Here is a 17,214-nt window from a genome sequence, read left to right as displayed (position 1 = left end):
TGTGCTAGCCCCAGCTTTTTGCTGTGCTTCAAAGGGGAGGGATAACAGGTAGACAGATTTCCTAGACATGTGTGTGCAATCGCTCTTGCTGCTGATCTCTCAGAGGCAAAGTGATAGGCAGGTTCACTCAAGACTGGGAGAATTTAATTTGTGTAATGTGACCCACTGCTGAAGCTGAAACTTCATTGAAACCACCTAAACTGGGTTTTGAGGATGTACATTAAGCAAATTTCACCCCTAAATCCAGCTCAAAGTGTTCACAGATTAAGTTTGAAACATTTCTTTGATTTGAGGGTGGAATGATTTAAAATATCTTCAGCCATAGCACCAGGGCAACTAGGGAAATTTGCACATCTGCCTTATCAGCCATTACACCCAGGTATAGCAGAAGTCACAGATTCCCTGTGCATAGTTCTCTGCATAGGTGAAATTAATCCCAGCAAGTTGAAGACCAGATAGAAGAACTATTCAATATTACATGTGCAACATTCATTTACAGGATCTGATCAGCCCTCTGACCATATACTGTTCCCTCACAAGCCTGCAGGAGGCTTGCTCCATCACCATTGCATCCCAGTATATGTAAGACAGTTTAAAGAAATTCTAGGGCAGAGCTGTGATTCTGGTATAATTTCCAAAATTCAAAGACTCTCTCATGGTACTTTCCTCATACAGGACCCTCACTGTGCCTCGAGAATAGAACAGTTACCATATTAACATCTCCCTCTAAAACACAGTGCAGTCCTGTGGTGCACTTCAGAAACATTTTATCAACATACACATACATGTGCACACACACATGCATGCATTTTTTTCCGTCCCTTGAGTAATTATTTTTGTTCCAACCGAATCAGAACAAGCAGAGCAGCCACAAATATCTCAGAAGCTTTTAGAGAGCAGGCAGCAGCCCACACACCAAGCTGCTCAACGGGATAAAACCTGACACGACAGAATTCAGAGGCAGCAGCCTGGCAGAGGAGCGTGGCCTGGGCCTGGGCCTGGGCCTGGGCAGCAGTGGGGCGAAGCCCACCCCGAGCCCCTGAACTCGAGCAGTGAATACGGGGAAAGGGAGCCAGTGGGAAAATAGCATTTAGCTTGAAGGAGGTGGAGAGAAGGAGCTGGCAGCAGTCGCTGCACAAGCGTGTGTTCAGGATAACATTGAGAGCATGGATTACGTCTGCTGCCGTGGGACCAAGCAGTCAGCAGCCTCTAGCCTAGAGATATATAAGCCCAAGTTCCTGTGATGTTTCAGCAGCACATCTAAAATGCTGTAGCAAAAAGCAGGAAACCCTCTGGCACTAATACACATCCATAACAGCCCAGGTTCCAGGACCCAGGAACCTCCTCTGCTGGGCCATGCACCCCTTACCTCTGCTTTATCGCTAAACACAGCCAAGAACCTCCCACTTAAAAAAATCTGTGAGTAACCCATGTTTACCTGGAGCTCCCGCAGCCAAGGCACACTTCCAGTTTGTTAATTCTGAGCGTCCCTTCCTGAAGTGCAAAGTCTTATTACTACTATCCATTACCTTGGGTAAATATTGGAACAACGGCATTCAGAACACAATGCATCTGGATGCAAATACATTCAGCCTCGAGCCCTAAGGATCCTACCGAATCGTTAGGCTGCCAAACTCCTCTTTGAGTCCATGGTGATGCAAGGAATTAACATGGCCTTGCCTGCAGAGATTGAAGGACACTGAGATGTGGATGCATTGCCTACACGTGATTGGGCTTAAGCGTCTGCTTAATTTTAGGTTGGTGCTTAAAGCCCAGAAAGTTTGCACAAAAGTGCTTTTTTATAAGGGCTCTTTTCCTGTCCTGAATGCCAATGCACTTGTAGCTACATAAAATCAGTATCAGTGAGAGGAGGGAATCCTCTATGCAGAGAGAAGTCTTGGAAAAGCAGATTTATATCCAAGATCCATTGCTTTACGCTAATATTCCACGCTGGAAAGCAAGGATTTGAATACGGGAAAGCAGTTATTTGAATAGATGTGTGCGAGGGAAGACACACACAAACTCTCACACACAGGCTATTGATTCAAACTGTATTTATGATTCTTCAGACCTCTAAGAAATTGATTTTATACTATTCTCTCTTTCTGTCTCTTTCCAGCTGAAAATCAAAGCTCAGTGTAGGATCCCTTAAAGAATTTTTCTGATAGGAAAAAAAATTCTAAAGTTTATCTGGAAAAAAAAAAAAAGGAAAGCCCAAGAATCCTGTGGATTTGGTGTTCAATATTCTGTCAACTGTCTTTTCAAAGAAACAGAAAACTTAGAAATAGCATTTAAAAATAAACAAGCAAACAAGCACAGCTCCACTTCTTTGTCTCCTTTTCAAGGAATGGATTATACTTATTTTCAGTAAGTTCAGATAACAACTTGAGTTTGCAATTCTTCATTCTCTCTCGGAATTTTTTTCCCCTGGATTTCAGTACTCTCATTAAGGATTTGATTGATTGATTGATTGATTGACTGATCTACATATTTTTTAAGGGACTTACAGAAACCTAAAGTCACAAAACAGCCCCTGTGCCAGCCATCTGCACTGGCATGTATCTGCTAAAGAGGATTCAGACTGAAATTCAGGCTTTGGACCTAAACAAACTCACCTTCACTAAGCAAAATACTTAAGAGTTTGCTCATCTTTAAGCCCAGGCCTAAAATAAAGACTCTGCTGAGTTTTACATGTTACGATGAGACAATGCACAAAGCAACCGCTTGTGCTTTGAAGAAGCTTGGCCTATCAGCTAGTGTCAAAACCCCTAGAGGCTCCAGCAAGACCTGCATTGATGCCAAGTCACCACAAGCTCAGCCCCCAGCGTCTGACCACAAGGAAGTCTGACTTGAGCATGGAAAGACATACAACATGAAAACGTTTTCTCAGGTATGGACCTCTGATTTCTTTTAGCTCCAACCATCATCTTCCTCATTTTTATTAGCCCCTGTGCTTTCTGGCCAAATCAGTGTCTTACCCACCAAGGGGATCCACTTCATTTCATTCTAAGCACCATGCACCAGCTAATTATAAACCAAACACAAATTAAACCCATCTTCCCATCCTCCTCTCTGAAACCCCTAATTGCCCATTACCCTGTATTGTGCTCTGACACAAAAGTAATTCTACTAAGTGGGGAGTTTTGTTGTTGTTTTTTCTTTCATAAAAACTGTTAATTTGCTATTAAATCTCTTGTTGAAAGACTAATAGCTTAATGAATGCATTAAACATGTGCAAATTAGTTTTTTTAAACTGCATTACTTAGTTGAAGATTGAAAGGGTATGATACATCATCGTTGGCTCAGCAGGATTTAATGAGGCATTAGACCATCTTCTGTCTTGGAGGCCAGACTTATGAATGATCCCCAGAATTGCACAGGCAACACTTGTCCCAGGTCCCTCTCCTGCAAGCGACATATATTTTCCCCTTGCCTGTTTCTTCCCCCGTCGCCGCTGATGTACATGAAATAAAAATGTAGTTTCCAGATCAGTTTTATAATGAAAAGTAGCCCATTGCTGATGACAAATGTTGTTTACAGTCACTAGAAAAGAGGGTGGAATGGTGAGTGAATATATTAGAGGAGGAGAGGATAGCTTTTATATTCATTATACTGCCATTTTGGGCCTGCGAAGACACATAACCTTTCTCTTTCTCCCTCCATCATACAGTCACTTTCAGATGTCTACATTAAAATAAAAAGCTGCAGGCGGTGTGTTTTGCATTAGCTACTATCAATGAAGAAGACATTTACCACCAGTCAAACAGAGCTCGTTGCAGGAATACCATCCCTCTAAACACACTTACTGAGGTTTTCCTGGGTGCCTTCCCTTCTACACCCCTCCCCAGGCTCCCCCTGCTCCACACAAAATAAATTCTGCATTAGATAACGAAGAAAAATCATTGCAAGGTTCTGATCATACCAGTTATAAAGGAGAGTAGTGCCTCACCAGGGCGATGCAGGACAGCAGCAGCCATTGGTGCTTACCCGAGGAGCAGGCAACCTCTTGTGAGAGGATTATTCTGGAAGATTTTAGACCTATGGGGCCTGAAGCGAAAGCCACAGACAACAGAGCTGCAGGCAGAAAGCAGGTAGCAAAAACTGCACCACAAATTGCATTTGAGCTGTGCAAATTCTGTTGGATGGCCTCAGGTGGACATGGCCTACAGAAGCTTGAAGGCTTCCAGCATGGGCTCGAGAAGATGCTGTTCCCAGAGAGGAAGATTTTGAGTGTGGAGATTGTAGATACAAACCAATTTGGAGGAAGATTTCTCCTGTGAGGCCTGAGAGACTTCTGCTCAGAGAGAAGGGCAGTAGGATGGGGTTTGTGGAAGAAAGAGTTTTATCTTGGCAAAGACGAAATAGGAAATCTTTATTTTTAGAAAATTAGATAAATTAAACTTCAACAGAAGGATGCATAGTTTTAATACTTCTAGGGTTGTGCCTATCAATTAAAGGAGGAAGAGGCCTGTGGAGAGGTGGCTGCAGGACACCATGAGCTGACATGTTCTGGAACAAACCCAGAGTCAGACAGGCTGGCACCGATCCCACCTTCACATCTCCACTCCATGCCATGATCAAAAGGCTGTCAGATACTAATAAAGTCTTAATGCATCATTTCTTATTCACACTGACTCATGTGAGACATCTTGGGCATCCAAGTTTAGTGGGTCATGTTCCTAGGCTCCTTCTGCAGTGATTAGCTCTTCCAGATTCAGAAGAGCTAAGTTAGGATCCTGCCTGGCACGAATTACCATCTTTTCAAATCCTTCTCCACTGATTTTACAAGGAGCTTTAGGGGTTCTAGCCATTTATCTCTAACACCCAAGTCAGATGTCTGAAATTAGACACTGAGTATCTTTATAGGATCTTATTCATCTCTGCAAGCCTATGTATGTGCAAAGCAGCAGGGCTGCACTGCTGCCATTAATGGCTTGTGGTGAGACATTGCCTAGGGGCTGAGAAGAGCCAGAGGGCACAGAGTTAGTGCTGAATCTGTACAATTTCATCTGAGCTGGTGCCCTCCACTGGCCTGATGGGAATCTCACGGAAGGAGCACTGAAGGAAACATCAGAGACGTTCTAAAAATAGGAAATAAAGGAGTAAGGACTAAGTTCTTCCACGATATCATGTAACGGTCCTTGGTTGGGCAGTGGCAGGTCCTTTATTCCCTTACTGGAACATACTTCAATTCTTTGTGGTGTTAAAACTGTAAGAACTTTGTGGTGTTAGAACTGTAAGAAATTCAGGCCTATTCTCTTCATACCTTACACTTAGTTACCTGATAAGTAAGACCTGAAATGTCTTATGCTTACATCATACATCTTAGGGCACAGTATCTGTGACTATCTTTCCTCTGGGTAAGAATGAAAAGGTGGTTCTAATTGTGCTGAAATCAGCCATGGTATCATCTCTGGTACTTTCCTTCCACGTTTATATCAGGTGGAACCCCCTGTGGTCTGCACTGAAGCCAGAGCAGAGTGAAATTGTCAGGCAGTTCCCTTCTGAGGAGCCTGGCTTTTAGGGGAATGTACAAGGACAGGAACTGATGTCTGTTCAGGAAACATTCCTGTTCTACTGAGTACTCAGGACTTGCCTCGTGTAGCCCCAGTCCACTGACACACTCATTAATTTGTTAATTAATCGGAGTACAGCTTCTGAGCTACATTTAGCCAGCTACAAGTTAGGGGCTTAGTCTCGCCGTCCCCTGAAGGTGCACCCCGAGGGTGACTGACATCTGCAGGAGACAGATTATTCCTTCCATCTATCTGGATATCAGCATTAGTATGAGACTAGTCATTCCCTGAGATGTCTAACACTGTGCAGAGACTTCAGAAAGATCCTGAACAACCAGCCTAGACAAGATATCTAACTCTCAGGTGGTTAATGAAATGAGGTGGATCCCATCCCACTGAGATAGGAGAACAGCTCCATTAGCGCGCTCTATTAATACACTGACAGCACAGAATAATACCATCATAAGTTCAGCTAATCTTTTTGCACCTCATAAGTTATGAAAATGTTTTACAGGTTATCAACAGAACTCACTTCACCCATAATTAGAAACATTAGCTTTAAAAGCCTGCATGGATGCTGATTGTTACCCTTCAGAAATAAAACTGTTTCTGGGGGGAGAGAAGGAAGACCACAGACTGTTGTTAGTGGAAGCACATATACCCATACACAAAGAGGAGTGGGAGCTTGTGGTTCTGAAATATTTTAAGCCCAAATATTCATACATGGCAAGTTACAAACAACCATTTTTTTTCAGGACAGTCAGAAATCAGAGGTATTCATTCAAACCTTAAAAACTGTGAATAATTGTACCTTATACGCAGGCAAATATTGGCACATGTGCTATGGAGGAAGTCTCTGCTATTCAAACAAACATTTCTGTGTTCGCATTGCCTATAGTCTGTGCTTGTATTGTTAGCTGCACACAGCACAACGCACAAGGTCAGCGGTAGACTGCACTCCCATGGTTAGTGTTTGAAGAGGGAACATTTTATCCTTCACAACAAATCTACATATAGGCTATTGAATGAAATACAATAGCCTCACTACATTACTTCATCCATTAGCTAGATGCCTGTAAGAAAAATAAAACTGTATTTTTTTAGGATCCATTATGGATTGTGAGGTAAACAACTTGCATTCAGGCAGAAAAGTGCTATCTACTCCCAAAGCAGCCACATTTTCAGTTTATGTCATTCAAATGGAGGTAGGGGACCTGTTTTAGCACTATTTAGTACCACTTTTGGGGGCCAAGGTGGTTTCACGTATGAGTGCTGCATATACACCACCAGGGAGACATACCTCACAGCCCTTCTGTGAGCAGGAGTGATGTGGGGAATGGTACCCAGTGAGCATCACCTCCAGCATTAGTCCAAGAAGTGATCACTGCACTGCTGCTGGTGTACTACCAGGTCCTGAGGGTTATGTCGTGGTTTCTCCACCTCACTTCAACTCAGAACAGGTAGTGATAACGCTTCCTGCTCTTTATTCTGATCTGGTGGCTCCCAAGCACTTCTCACAACATTAGCAATTGCACACCGTTAGGTAATCGGGTAAGAGCCTTGCTGTTGAATGGAAGGAGAAGGGAAGACAAAGGGACAGATATTTTCTATACTCTCTCTCATTTCTTCCCCTCTCAGGACTGTACTGAGGAAGCTTTTCTTTTCTTCCCCAGTATACCTGATCTCCCTCCAAGCTCAGGACTCAGCTGCCACGCTCAAAAACTTGATGTGCAGGTGACACTTCAAGGATGTAATCAGCAAACATTGTGGGGGGTGGAGGAGCAAGAGATGCTGACACAAAAATGATAATCTATTTTAAGAAGGCCAAGCACACACCTACTCCAGGCCTTCGAATTAGGAGGGCTGCCTGCTCCGTGTGCTATGAATCATCCCTATCTGTCTGGGGAAGCGGGATTTCTTCCCCAACCTTTGCAATGATGTGCTGAAAAGGGGGCACTGAGTAGGGTTAGGACAGCCAGGTCTGTTTGATAGCTCAGGGCTGGAGCAGCGAGAGGACTCAGTATCACTGGGAGCTGTGGCACAGATTATGGGATGTATCAGGCAAGTGGAGGGCAACATGTGCATCTCTTGAAGATGTCAATGAAGTGGCAGTACCTGGCTAAGAGCTCTTCCTAGAGCAGCAGGGGTGTGAGGGAAGAGGGGTAGAGGTGGGACCATGGAAACCTTTGAGGAGAGGAAGGACTGATGCGCTGCTGGCACAGGCCTTTCTTTGTGGCTAAACTGGCATCCTCCTGTCCTTTCCCACCAGTAATTTGGGCCTTCTCCAGTGAAGAAGGACACCTCTGAGAAAGAACCACTGCACAGACCAAAGAGAGCTGGAGCTGGGCATTTGTAGGTGGGCAGAGATCACACCATGCCAGGAGCCCAGAGATGGCATGAAAACAGGAGCTGGAACTGGAGGAAAAGCTCCCTGTGGCCTGGCGATGCATGCTGTCCTTACCTTAGCTTTCACAGCGAGCAATCCTGTAGGATTGTGTCACCACTTTTTTTTCTCCTTTATTCAGGATTCAGGAAGCGTAGCAATGAGAAGGTGGTTGAGTTTGCAGACATTGTGCTCAAGTGACTCTTCATAGCGGAGGTAAGTCAGGTCTGTGCCCAGGCTGAGTGCTACAACTCTGGCTCAAGAAGCAGGGCAAATGGCTTGCTTCATGGTGCTCCTGTGTTGCATCACCCATCTTGTATTGGTCCCTCCTGGTTTTGAGGAACCAATTCTAATTCCTAGGGGAAAAAAAAAAAAAAAAAAAAAAAAAAAAGAGATGTTCTTGAAGGAATCATAGAATCATAGGAAGGAAGGATGGAAGAGGTGGCAACCTGGGTTATCATTGGCATTGTAATTACACACACGCTCTGGGCAAGGAACATTAAAAAAAATGGAAGGAAACCAGAATTATAACAACAGAGTTTGCTTTGAGGCCCCCAGAACGTGTGATTGCTTTTCTTACATACAGGAGACTGAAAGCGAACCGAATGTCACCAACTCTGAGGCAGAAAACATTTGAATGACATGCCCCATACTGAGACACAAATTCCTGTGAATCGGGTATATTACACATTGCTGAGACAGCTCAGCCCTTCTGCGTGTTTTTGAGCCTGAACCAATTAAAACACAAAGCAGGTGAACGCGGGAGGCAAACCCATTGTTTGTTTATCAGACGTAAAGGACACGTACAGACTTCAGATCACAGAGCGGCGCTGCGAGGGCTCCCACCGCCCGGGCCCCACTGTAATAGCAGCCTGTCCTAATAACAGCCTGTTAGGAAACAATGCAGCAGAGAGGACAGGCAAAGACGCATCCAGGTCACAAGGCAGGAGGCAGGGATCCCACAGGCTAATCTTGGCTTTGAAGCTAATGAATGCAGTAAATAGAGAGTCACTAGAGCGTGAAAAGCACGCCTTCTAGCTGCTGCTGAATTAACTTTCCTCCTACTGCCCGTGAGTCAAGCAAAGCCTGCCTGATGGCACCTGAGTTGGCTGACCATCTGCAGAACCTCTCACTGACCACAAAAATGCATCCGTCCCTCAGAGCTGGGGGCCCAGATGAACCTCGCTGCCAACAAAACTCCCCTCATCCCCCAAACTCGTATGTGCATCAGCATGGAGCAGCCGTACCGTCACAGCCACCAGCTCCCATACCCGGTTTCTGGTTCGTTAAGCGTTGCTTTTCACCCAGCTTCCCTCCAAAACCCTTCCACGGCTCTGCTAAGCCGCTCACTGGAAACGTCCCCTAAAACAACATTGCCTGGTGCCTCTGATTTAAGCTGTTGTTCAAAACTCCTCTCTAAATTAAACCCAAGTTTTCTGAACCGCCTTAGAGACTTGTTCTGGTCTACAGCTCATTTCACCGCTCTCAGCCTCTCTCTGGTTTCCGTGAATCAAAGCAACTTTCGTGCCTTCATATTCCCCGGAGGCAACTCGTCTCCTCAAAGCTTTTTCCACTGCCCCAGCATCATCTCTCTTTCTGTCCCTCCAGATCTATTTCTTCAGCTGCAAATTCAATTAAAGCCTCTCTGGGAGCCTCACGATCAAGTCAATACAGTGACCAATGGTAGGACGGGTTAAACCAAGGTTTCAAGTGAGTAGGTATGCGAGGAGCTGAAAGGAAGGCAGACTTTGTTATTAAGGAACTGGAGAGGAGGATTCATCACTCCTCACTTAGGTAGGCACAGACTGGGGCTACTTTAAGCAGGTATCGGTGCTCCCACTGCAGTCATTACAGATCCAAACCTCTCTCATCCTCAGATCCGCTGACTGTACGGACAGATCTTCACCAGCAACAGTGGGACCCGATCAGGGAAATCGGGGGGCAACATCTCATAGCCCATCCGGTCGGGTGTGTGATTCTGGCCATACGAAATAAGCTCATCTGTACGGTCTGTACAGTCTTCTCTCTCAGTTACCCTGCAGCTGTATCTGTTCCAAAAATAACAGCTAGCTCCTTTGCATTTTGTGATTGTGCCATCATAATTAAAATAAATACCAGTCTCCGAACAGCTTTGATAGGAGCCCATCAATTTTATGGGGGGGAATGGAAAAATGCTTTTTCCCAAATTATTTTTACTCCAGCATACCTAGTTTCAGAACTGCCTTTGATTCAGTTGGGTTGCTGCGGAAACAGCCATGACATCAGACTCGGGAGTCGTGACATCGTTGAGTGAATAATCAGACGCTGGAGAAAGCAGCAGGAAAAATGAAGTAAACAAATGTGTTTATCCACAAATGCTCCTACCATGAGGAACTGGAATCTCCAGTGGTAATTTACCACACGTTGCTAATGTGTTTGTTATAATATATTTCTTAATTCTTTTTCCTTTTATTTTGGCTGAATATGAAAGTTCATCAGGGCTGGAACAAACAGGGGAAGCATATTGAAATGAGCATTACAGATCTGTCGTGCTCTAGTTTATGGTCTTTTCTCAGTGATACACAGTAAGTAAAACAAGCACTGATTGAGTCAGCTGCCTCCTGGGTGTTCATTTGCTGTAGTGTGAGGAATATTAATGCTAAGTACATCCGCGTGCATCAGGAAAGGCAGGAGGAGGCAAGCAGATTACCCCGGCTTAGGGGTATTATACACGCGTCTGCAACTTCCAAAGACACAGAGAGGAAACATTTCTGTGGGTTTTTGTCTCTTATCTTCTTACAGTCTTATAGATTTTGGAGATGCATTGCCCTGGAGTTTTAATACTCTGAGTTTTCAGGGGGGATTGTGACTTTTTTTTAAATCCTCCTTTTCACAGGAAAAAAAAAAAAGGAAAAAAGCAAGCACTGAATTTCATCAGGATAAAGAAAAAGCAGATTCCAAGAGAAGAAAGAACAGATGAAAAAGAAAAGTTTGATTAAAATCCCCTCTTGTTCCATGTGTTTGATGTAAATATCTTCACACCCTTCTCTTCCTTTGCAACCTCAGCAGAGGGTTCAGCCCGTCACCAGGGGATTGAGTTCCAAGCTTAGGGCTTTGTAGTTGCTGCTGCTCTTGCTGCTGTTGTCTAAAGGGATTATAAGCCTTTGTAAAGCTTGTGTTAATACCCTGGAGGGGAAAAAAATGAGTTTCCAAATAACCGTTTTTGTGTATCTCCTGTCTAAGGTACCCTAGCAATGGAAAAATTAGGAAGTGTTTTGGCTTCAAGAGCGGGTCACTTCTAGTTCACAGCCATGTCTGCAGCCTTCCTGACCCAGTGCCTCCAGTGCTGAGGTGGCCCTTGCCGTGCTGCTGACACCAGGACCCTTGTGGAACAGCAGTGCGTTTTTCTGCACACCAGTTCAGTCTTAGACTGGGTTTTTAAAAAGCTCCTGAAGGACTGAATTAGGTGCTCAGCTCCCATCACATCCTTCAGTAATGCCTGGGCACCTTGTATTCTACACATTCTTTGGAAAATCCCAGCTCAGGATCCAACTCCACAGCTTCAGACTGACTCTCTGCATCTTTTCAACCCCTTTTTTCTTTTCTGCAGAAGGATTGGTTTCGAGCCACGTCACACCACTTCCCTCCAGATGCAGTTGCGAAGGTGCAGAGCTGCTTGGTATTCAGGGAGCATCGGTGGCTCCGGGTCACTCAATATTCCAGGGCGAGTTGTGAATTGCTCGGTATTCCAAGGATGTGCCATCGCTCGGTGTCTGCCAGTACCCCAGCCTGTACTGCTGAGGATCTCTCGGTATTCCTGCGGTGTGCTTCAGGTGCTTAAAGGCTGTCACGGAGCGCTTGGGTGCTTGCCAGGACGAGAGCCTTCAGCATTCACATGTGCCTCCCCTGCGAGGGGTGAGGCACGTGGCCAGCCACTCGGTTCGCCGCTCTGCTGGCTTTTGAGAATAGAAGCGAACATGATGGTCAAAGAGAAAATGACAATGGAGAGGAGAGCAAAAGAGAAGTGGTGAAAGAAGGGAGAGATATGAAAGGACAGTTCTTTAGAAAATGAGACCTTTGAGCCCCTCACACAGGTGCTTTCCAATAGCCCTGGTTTAGGTTCAGATTAAAAGGGTGAAGGCAATGCATCCCATCTTTGTGAGACTGACACCAGCACCCGAGGCAGAGCTGATCAGATCCATTCATTCTCACGCTTTTTGCTACCGGTCAGTGTTATGTGATAAAAGGCTCATCCCCACAACACAAAGGAGCACAACAGGAGGCAGAGGAACTGCAAGGAGTGAATCAGGAACACGGGACCTGACCGGGCTCCTCGCAGGGCTGTCCCAGGAGGCCGTCACCCCATCCCCTGCAGATGAAACCCATCATGATCAGTCAACGGGAGAGACTCTTCAGAGCACCTTTCGCACAGGGATGGGTCACTGCAGGGCATGGCACTCGCTGTGAGACACAGGGAAGAGCCTTTGGAGATCAGACAAAGCTTTGTACAAGTCTGTTTCTAAAATTTTCTTAAATAACGTCTTTCAGAAATTTTGCCATGTCATTTGAGAAAAGCACAACCCCCTCACTATTCTTTTGTCTGCAATTATGACAATTCCATAATGGTATTGAAACATAATAAAAATGATTAGCATAAAACTTCTTGACTGACTGAATCTTTTTTTTTTTTTCCTTACAAATTGTCCACTACCAATTTTGGCTTCTTACAACAACAGTCAAATTTGGAATGGAAAAAAAAAGAAACTGAGTTTTTGGATAAGAGGAATTGTTTCCAGCACAGTCCTTTTTATAAGACCATCTGCTCTTGTGCTACCAGGTATGAGTTTGTAGAGCTGGATGCCAGTTACTACACATGACAAGCCAGCACTGTGTACAGGTGGTTTTGAGGATGCCTAGCACAGGTCTGACGGAATAGGCTGTCCATGGAAGTACAAGAAATGGTTCTGTTTTGCAAAACCAAAAATGCAAAAGGAATCTAACATGTGCTTTAGGGGATGTTATATTGCAATGACAGTGGAGGTGGCCAGTGGCTAGCGTGGGCACCAGTGCAAGCTCACCCCAACTTCCTAAGGTATTGATCTTTCTGGGGTGGATAACAGTGGCTCAGGGACAAAAACATATTTCCTCGTTGTTAGTATTGAGTTTTGCATTTTTATACAATGAACATTAAAAATTCTCCAAACCTGTCTTCTGGAAATGTGTGTATTTATGGAAAGGCTTCTGAGTCTTCTTCCCTTTTTTCTGGGTATGCCCACTGATTTGGAAGGCTTAGCATGTATCTTTTTTTTTTTTTTTTTTTTCTCCATCAACCCTTGGCCTTAAAGCATTAAATCAGAGTTCTCTGGATCTGCTACACCATGAAAATATTTAGTGGATATAATGTTTATTTGTGATTCTTGATTCACTCAACCCATTCTCTAAGGGAATCTCTCCCAACATGCCCCCCAGTACTTAGCTGTGAAAATTACATTCCCTTCCCCATGACTTTGTCAGTGCAGGGAACATCACAGCCTGCTTCAAAATGCTGCACTGCACTTCTCAATGGTATTTTATGACACATTTTTCAAATCAAATTTAAAAGCATAACTGAGTGGAATTAAATTAATGCCGTCTGGTAATGTCAGCAGCACCGGAGCTGTGCATGGCTGGCTTAGCTTCTAAACCTCTGGCAGCTTCCTGGGACTTACTTCTGACTTCAGGGAAATACTGAATGCGGTGATGTGAATTTTTTAAAAACTGTATCTACAGAAGAGAGCGTGTGGGAGTAAATATATGGTAGCTGAGGAATTGGTAGGGCTTTGCTAGGGAAGCTCTGTAAGGGTGGTTCCTGCATACAGCTGGGGGAAGGAGGGTATATGAGTTCAGAATAGGTATCTATGGGAGTTTAGGATGATGGATGTACATCTAGGAGGCCTGAGAACATCCCTAACATTACCCATGCAGACCTTATTGCATCTGTTTTTTTCTTTCTCACTCCTGCTACGACTGTAGTTTGATTAGCTATTCTGTCCCAGAAATGAGCATGTCACAGTACAGATTCTGATAATGAAGACGATCAAGATTTCGAATAGCAAAATGTTGTATCTTCAGCCTACTGAGCAGAATGCACAGTTTGTGCTCGGGTATATTTTTGTCTGTGCATAGTCAGGGGAGACTGCTCGTAGCTTTTGGGCTGGAAAACTGTTAATACAACAGGAGCTCTACAGGAAGAGAGCTGGGGGAGCAACAGACGTATGCAGGTGCATGTACAATAGGTTCTTACATTTTGTGTCTGTAGATATCTTAACGCTTATTCTGCTAACACAGAGTCCGCATATATCTATCTGAAATGGTGTACGTGTAGACACAATCTCATTTGTGTACAGCCAACATTTTCCTTTTTCTCTATCTCTGTTTTAAATGCAATAATTCCAGCATTTTTTTCTCATTTTGAAAAAATCCCATAAGAATTTTAGCTAAAATTAATCCAAGAATGCATAGCACAGGATGTAGTCCATAAGTGCCTAATGATACTTTTGTATTCTTCAGTGACTACATTCACTCATCCAACTCCAAGAGGGGTACCTGAAGGCATTGGCTGCCTGGACCTCTCTGCCTTCCCATGCAGGCAATACTCAGATCGTTCCCTCCGCAGAAGTGGGACAAAATTTCTGCTGGTAATGCTACACGAGAATTGCACAGACATGCACGGGGTCCAAACAAGCTCTGTAACCCACCTGAGGTGAACAAACCTCCTCTTGTCCCCGTTGAACATGGCAATTGCCTGTAAAGATGGGTTCTCATTGTGGATGGAGAGGGAACTGCACTTATTCTGGGTTACATTAATGAAGGTACCAATCGCCACTCATTCCAGAGGGCAAGCCCAGAGCTTGTAACATGCCATGAAACGCAAGTAAAATCACCATCTGTACTTTCTGGGGAGTTATTCTGTTTGCTTGTTTTTCACCTTTATGGTAAACACCTTTTCTGTAAGGCTACAAAATATATATTTCCCCCTTTATGGAAAACATCGCATGAACACAGAAGCCATCTCCCATTAAGCACAACCTGTTTATAGAGGTAACCTCATCGCTTGAATGCCATGGTGACTTGTCCTCATCCCTGCACTAGGGGTGTTGGTGTCTTCTGGATGCTTTTGTGACAAGAACACTTTGAGGTCAGGTAATGCGTTTGTACTGGTGTACAGAGCACTAGAGATATTTATGCTTTTCTATAAATAATAAGCTGTCTTGGATTTACTTGGAGATGTAGGAGCGCAGAAATGGGAAGTGTAATAAGGAGAGGAAATAAATAAAAAATAAATAAAAAAAGAAGAAAAAGAACTCAATGAGAACTCATCCGAAGCCTACCTAAGCATAATAGATAATGATGAAGCCAGAGGAATTTTCTATGTGAATGAGAGACCTGAGATTCAGAAGGGGGTGGGGGGTGGGGACAAGACTCCAAAGCTGCATTGCTGATCTTCCAACCTATGAAGAACTATTTCAGAAAGATTTTTTTTCTGGGTGCCTTGTCCAAATCTAGCTTGAGGATGGAAATTTCCTGGGACTTCCAGAGGAGCCTGTAGGAGCTGGGATTACCCCAGAATTTCACAATTGCATTTCAGTTCTGATACTTTTAAATGCTGAAGTCAAATGGCTCCAAAAATGTGCTTTTCCCCCCTTTATTTCTCAAAGCTTGAACACAATCGGTGCGACACAAGGTTGAAATAAAGTTTTATAAGCTGTTCTTAATGCACAGGGATTTCATCAGCTTGGCTAAACTGCGGAAATTTTGTATGCTAGGCAGGGTAAGACTCATTTCCTTAATTTAAGCATCTAGGTGTTCAACATCTAATTCCAAGCCAGTCACGCCAGGCTTCCTTTACAGACAGCAGGGAGAAGCAGGCTCCCACTGAAGACGTCTCATTTCATTCTCAAGAACAGCCTCTAATCTGGGTCAGACGAATTGCCTCTGGAGGTACCCGCAGCCCCAGACTGGAGAGAGATCGGGGTGATTATCTCGGACCTCTCGCTGTTAGACATCTAAAGAGGAGGGAGATGAATCCCGGTCTCAGCAGCTGTTATATTGCTGTGGGTTAGGGTGCTTAAAAATGTCTCTTCTTTGCTAGCTTGAAAGACTCCATCGCTCTCACTGAGAGACAATTTCATGCTCTTAAACAAAGTACTAAGGCATGGAAGTACAATCCAAGTCTGTTCCTTCTGTAGGGCTGCGTAGGGCTGGTTAAAGAAAAGGGCCATATGATGTGCTTTGCATTGAACTGAGGAGCTGACATTGGTATCTGGGAAACGTTCCAGTAGACTGAGGAAGAGGGCTGTGCTCTGTGCCCGCATAAAAAGACACAATTTTCATGGAGATACATCCATTTACACCTGGTCTGCATTTGGCATGGGGAGAAGAGAAATTGCCCCTTGATCAGGGCATACTTGACACATTGAGTTATCTCTCTGGTGAGTAATGGAGTGAAGATGAGTACACGTTTGATATGTTAGAGTGGCTTCCTATAAATATTAAAGCATGAGGAAACTTCACAGGCTAATGGGACGGAAGCACCTGCAATTCATCCACACAGCCCATACCGAGCTGGAGGTGACTGCCAGCAGCGGGCTTCCCGGAGGGGTCATTAATAGCTCTCACCGGGCTTTTCTGCTCTTCCAGGATCTTCATGGCTGGAAGGAAAACTTTGCATCGCTCTGCCTCAAATTTCAAGGAAGCTGCGCTCACGGAGCTCTTTTTACTGCGTCTAGGGAGAACATGAAATCCTCATCACTGGAGGTTTTTAAAAACACATTAGACAAACTTGTGTCTTGAAAAGCATTGATCTTCTTGACCCCACTGGAAAGCAAAAGGGTTGACTGGAGGTCAGTCAATAATTCCTCCACTTCTGTTTACCATACATATTCTCAAACAGTAGGATCTCTAAAGAACGATTTCCCAGTCTGTGATTTGCAAACCATCTGAATACATTGCTTTTTGCAGTCGTTTCATGAAATTGAACTAAGGAATTAAAGGTTACTTCCACATGCTATAAACAAGCAAAATGAGAGGAAAACAACTAATGAATGAATACTCAGAAGTTTAGCCTCGTTTTTGTGTGACAATAGTGATGGAATTTTCCTATTTTTGTTTTGCTTTCCAAAGAAGTGCCCATTCTCCATGGAAAAATAGAGAAACGTTGTAGAGGGCAGCCAGCTGGATTTACCCCAGCAGCCCGAGAGGCAGCCAGCCCCACAGCAAGCTCAGCGAACTCCCTGATGTTGGTCACCAACATGGGCTGAGCACCACAGCATCCCCCGGCCTCTTCTTTCCATGCTT

The 17,214-nt window shown here is 44.3% G+C and overlaps 1 long non-coding RNA gene across 4 annotated transcripts in view; it reads right to left on the bottom strand.

Annotated features, from left to right (window-relative positions):
* Window positions 1-17,214, bottom strand: part of LOC121057479 — a 144,191-nt gene that overhangs the window by 110,311 nt on the left and 16,666 nt on the right. For 3 of the 4 annotated variants that reach the window (XR_005813804.1, XR_005813806.1, XR_005813802.1), the window contains exons 1-2: window positions 9,171-9,914; window positions 7,978-8,255 (exon numbers count right to left, since the gene is read on the bottom strand). This is a non-coding gene — a long non-coding RNA (uncharacterized LOC121057479). Of the gene's footprint in view, window positions 1-7,977; window positions 8,256-9,170; window positions 9,915-17,214 lie in introns of those variants that run through there. The other variant, XR_005813803.1, reaches the window with a different exon arrangement.

This window comes from Cygnus olor, chromosome 19 (assembly GCF_009769625.2).
Source record: "Cygnus olor isolate bCygOlo1 chromosome 19, bCygOlo1.pri.v2, whole genome shotgun sequence".
Taxonomy (NCBI): Eukaryota; Metazoa; Chordata; class Aves; order Anseriformes; family Anatidae; genus Cygnus; species Cygnus olor.
This window is presented reverse-complemented; position numbering and strand designations above follow the sequence as displayed.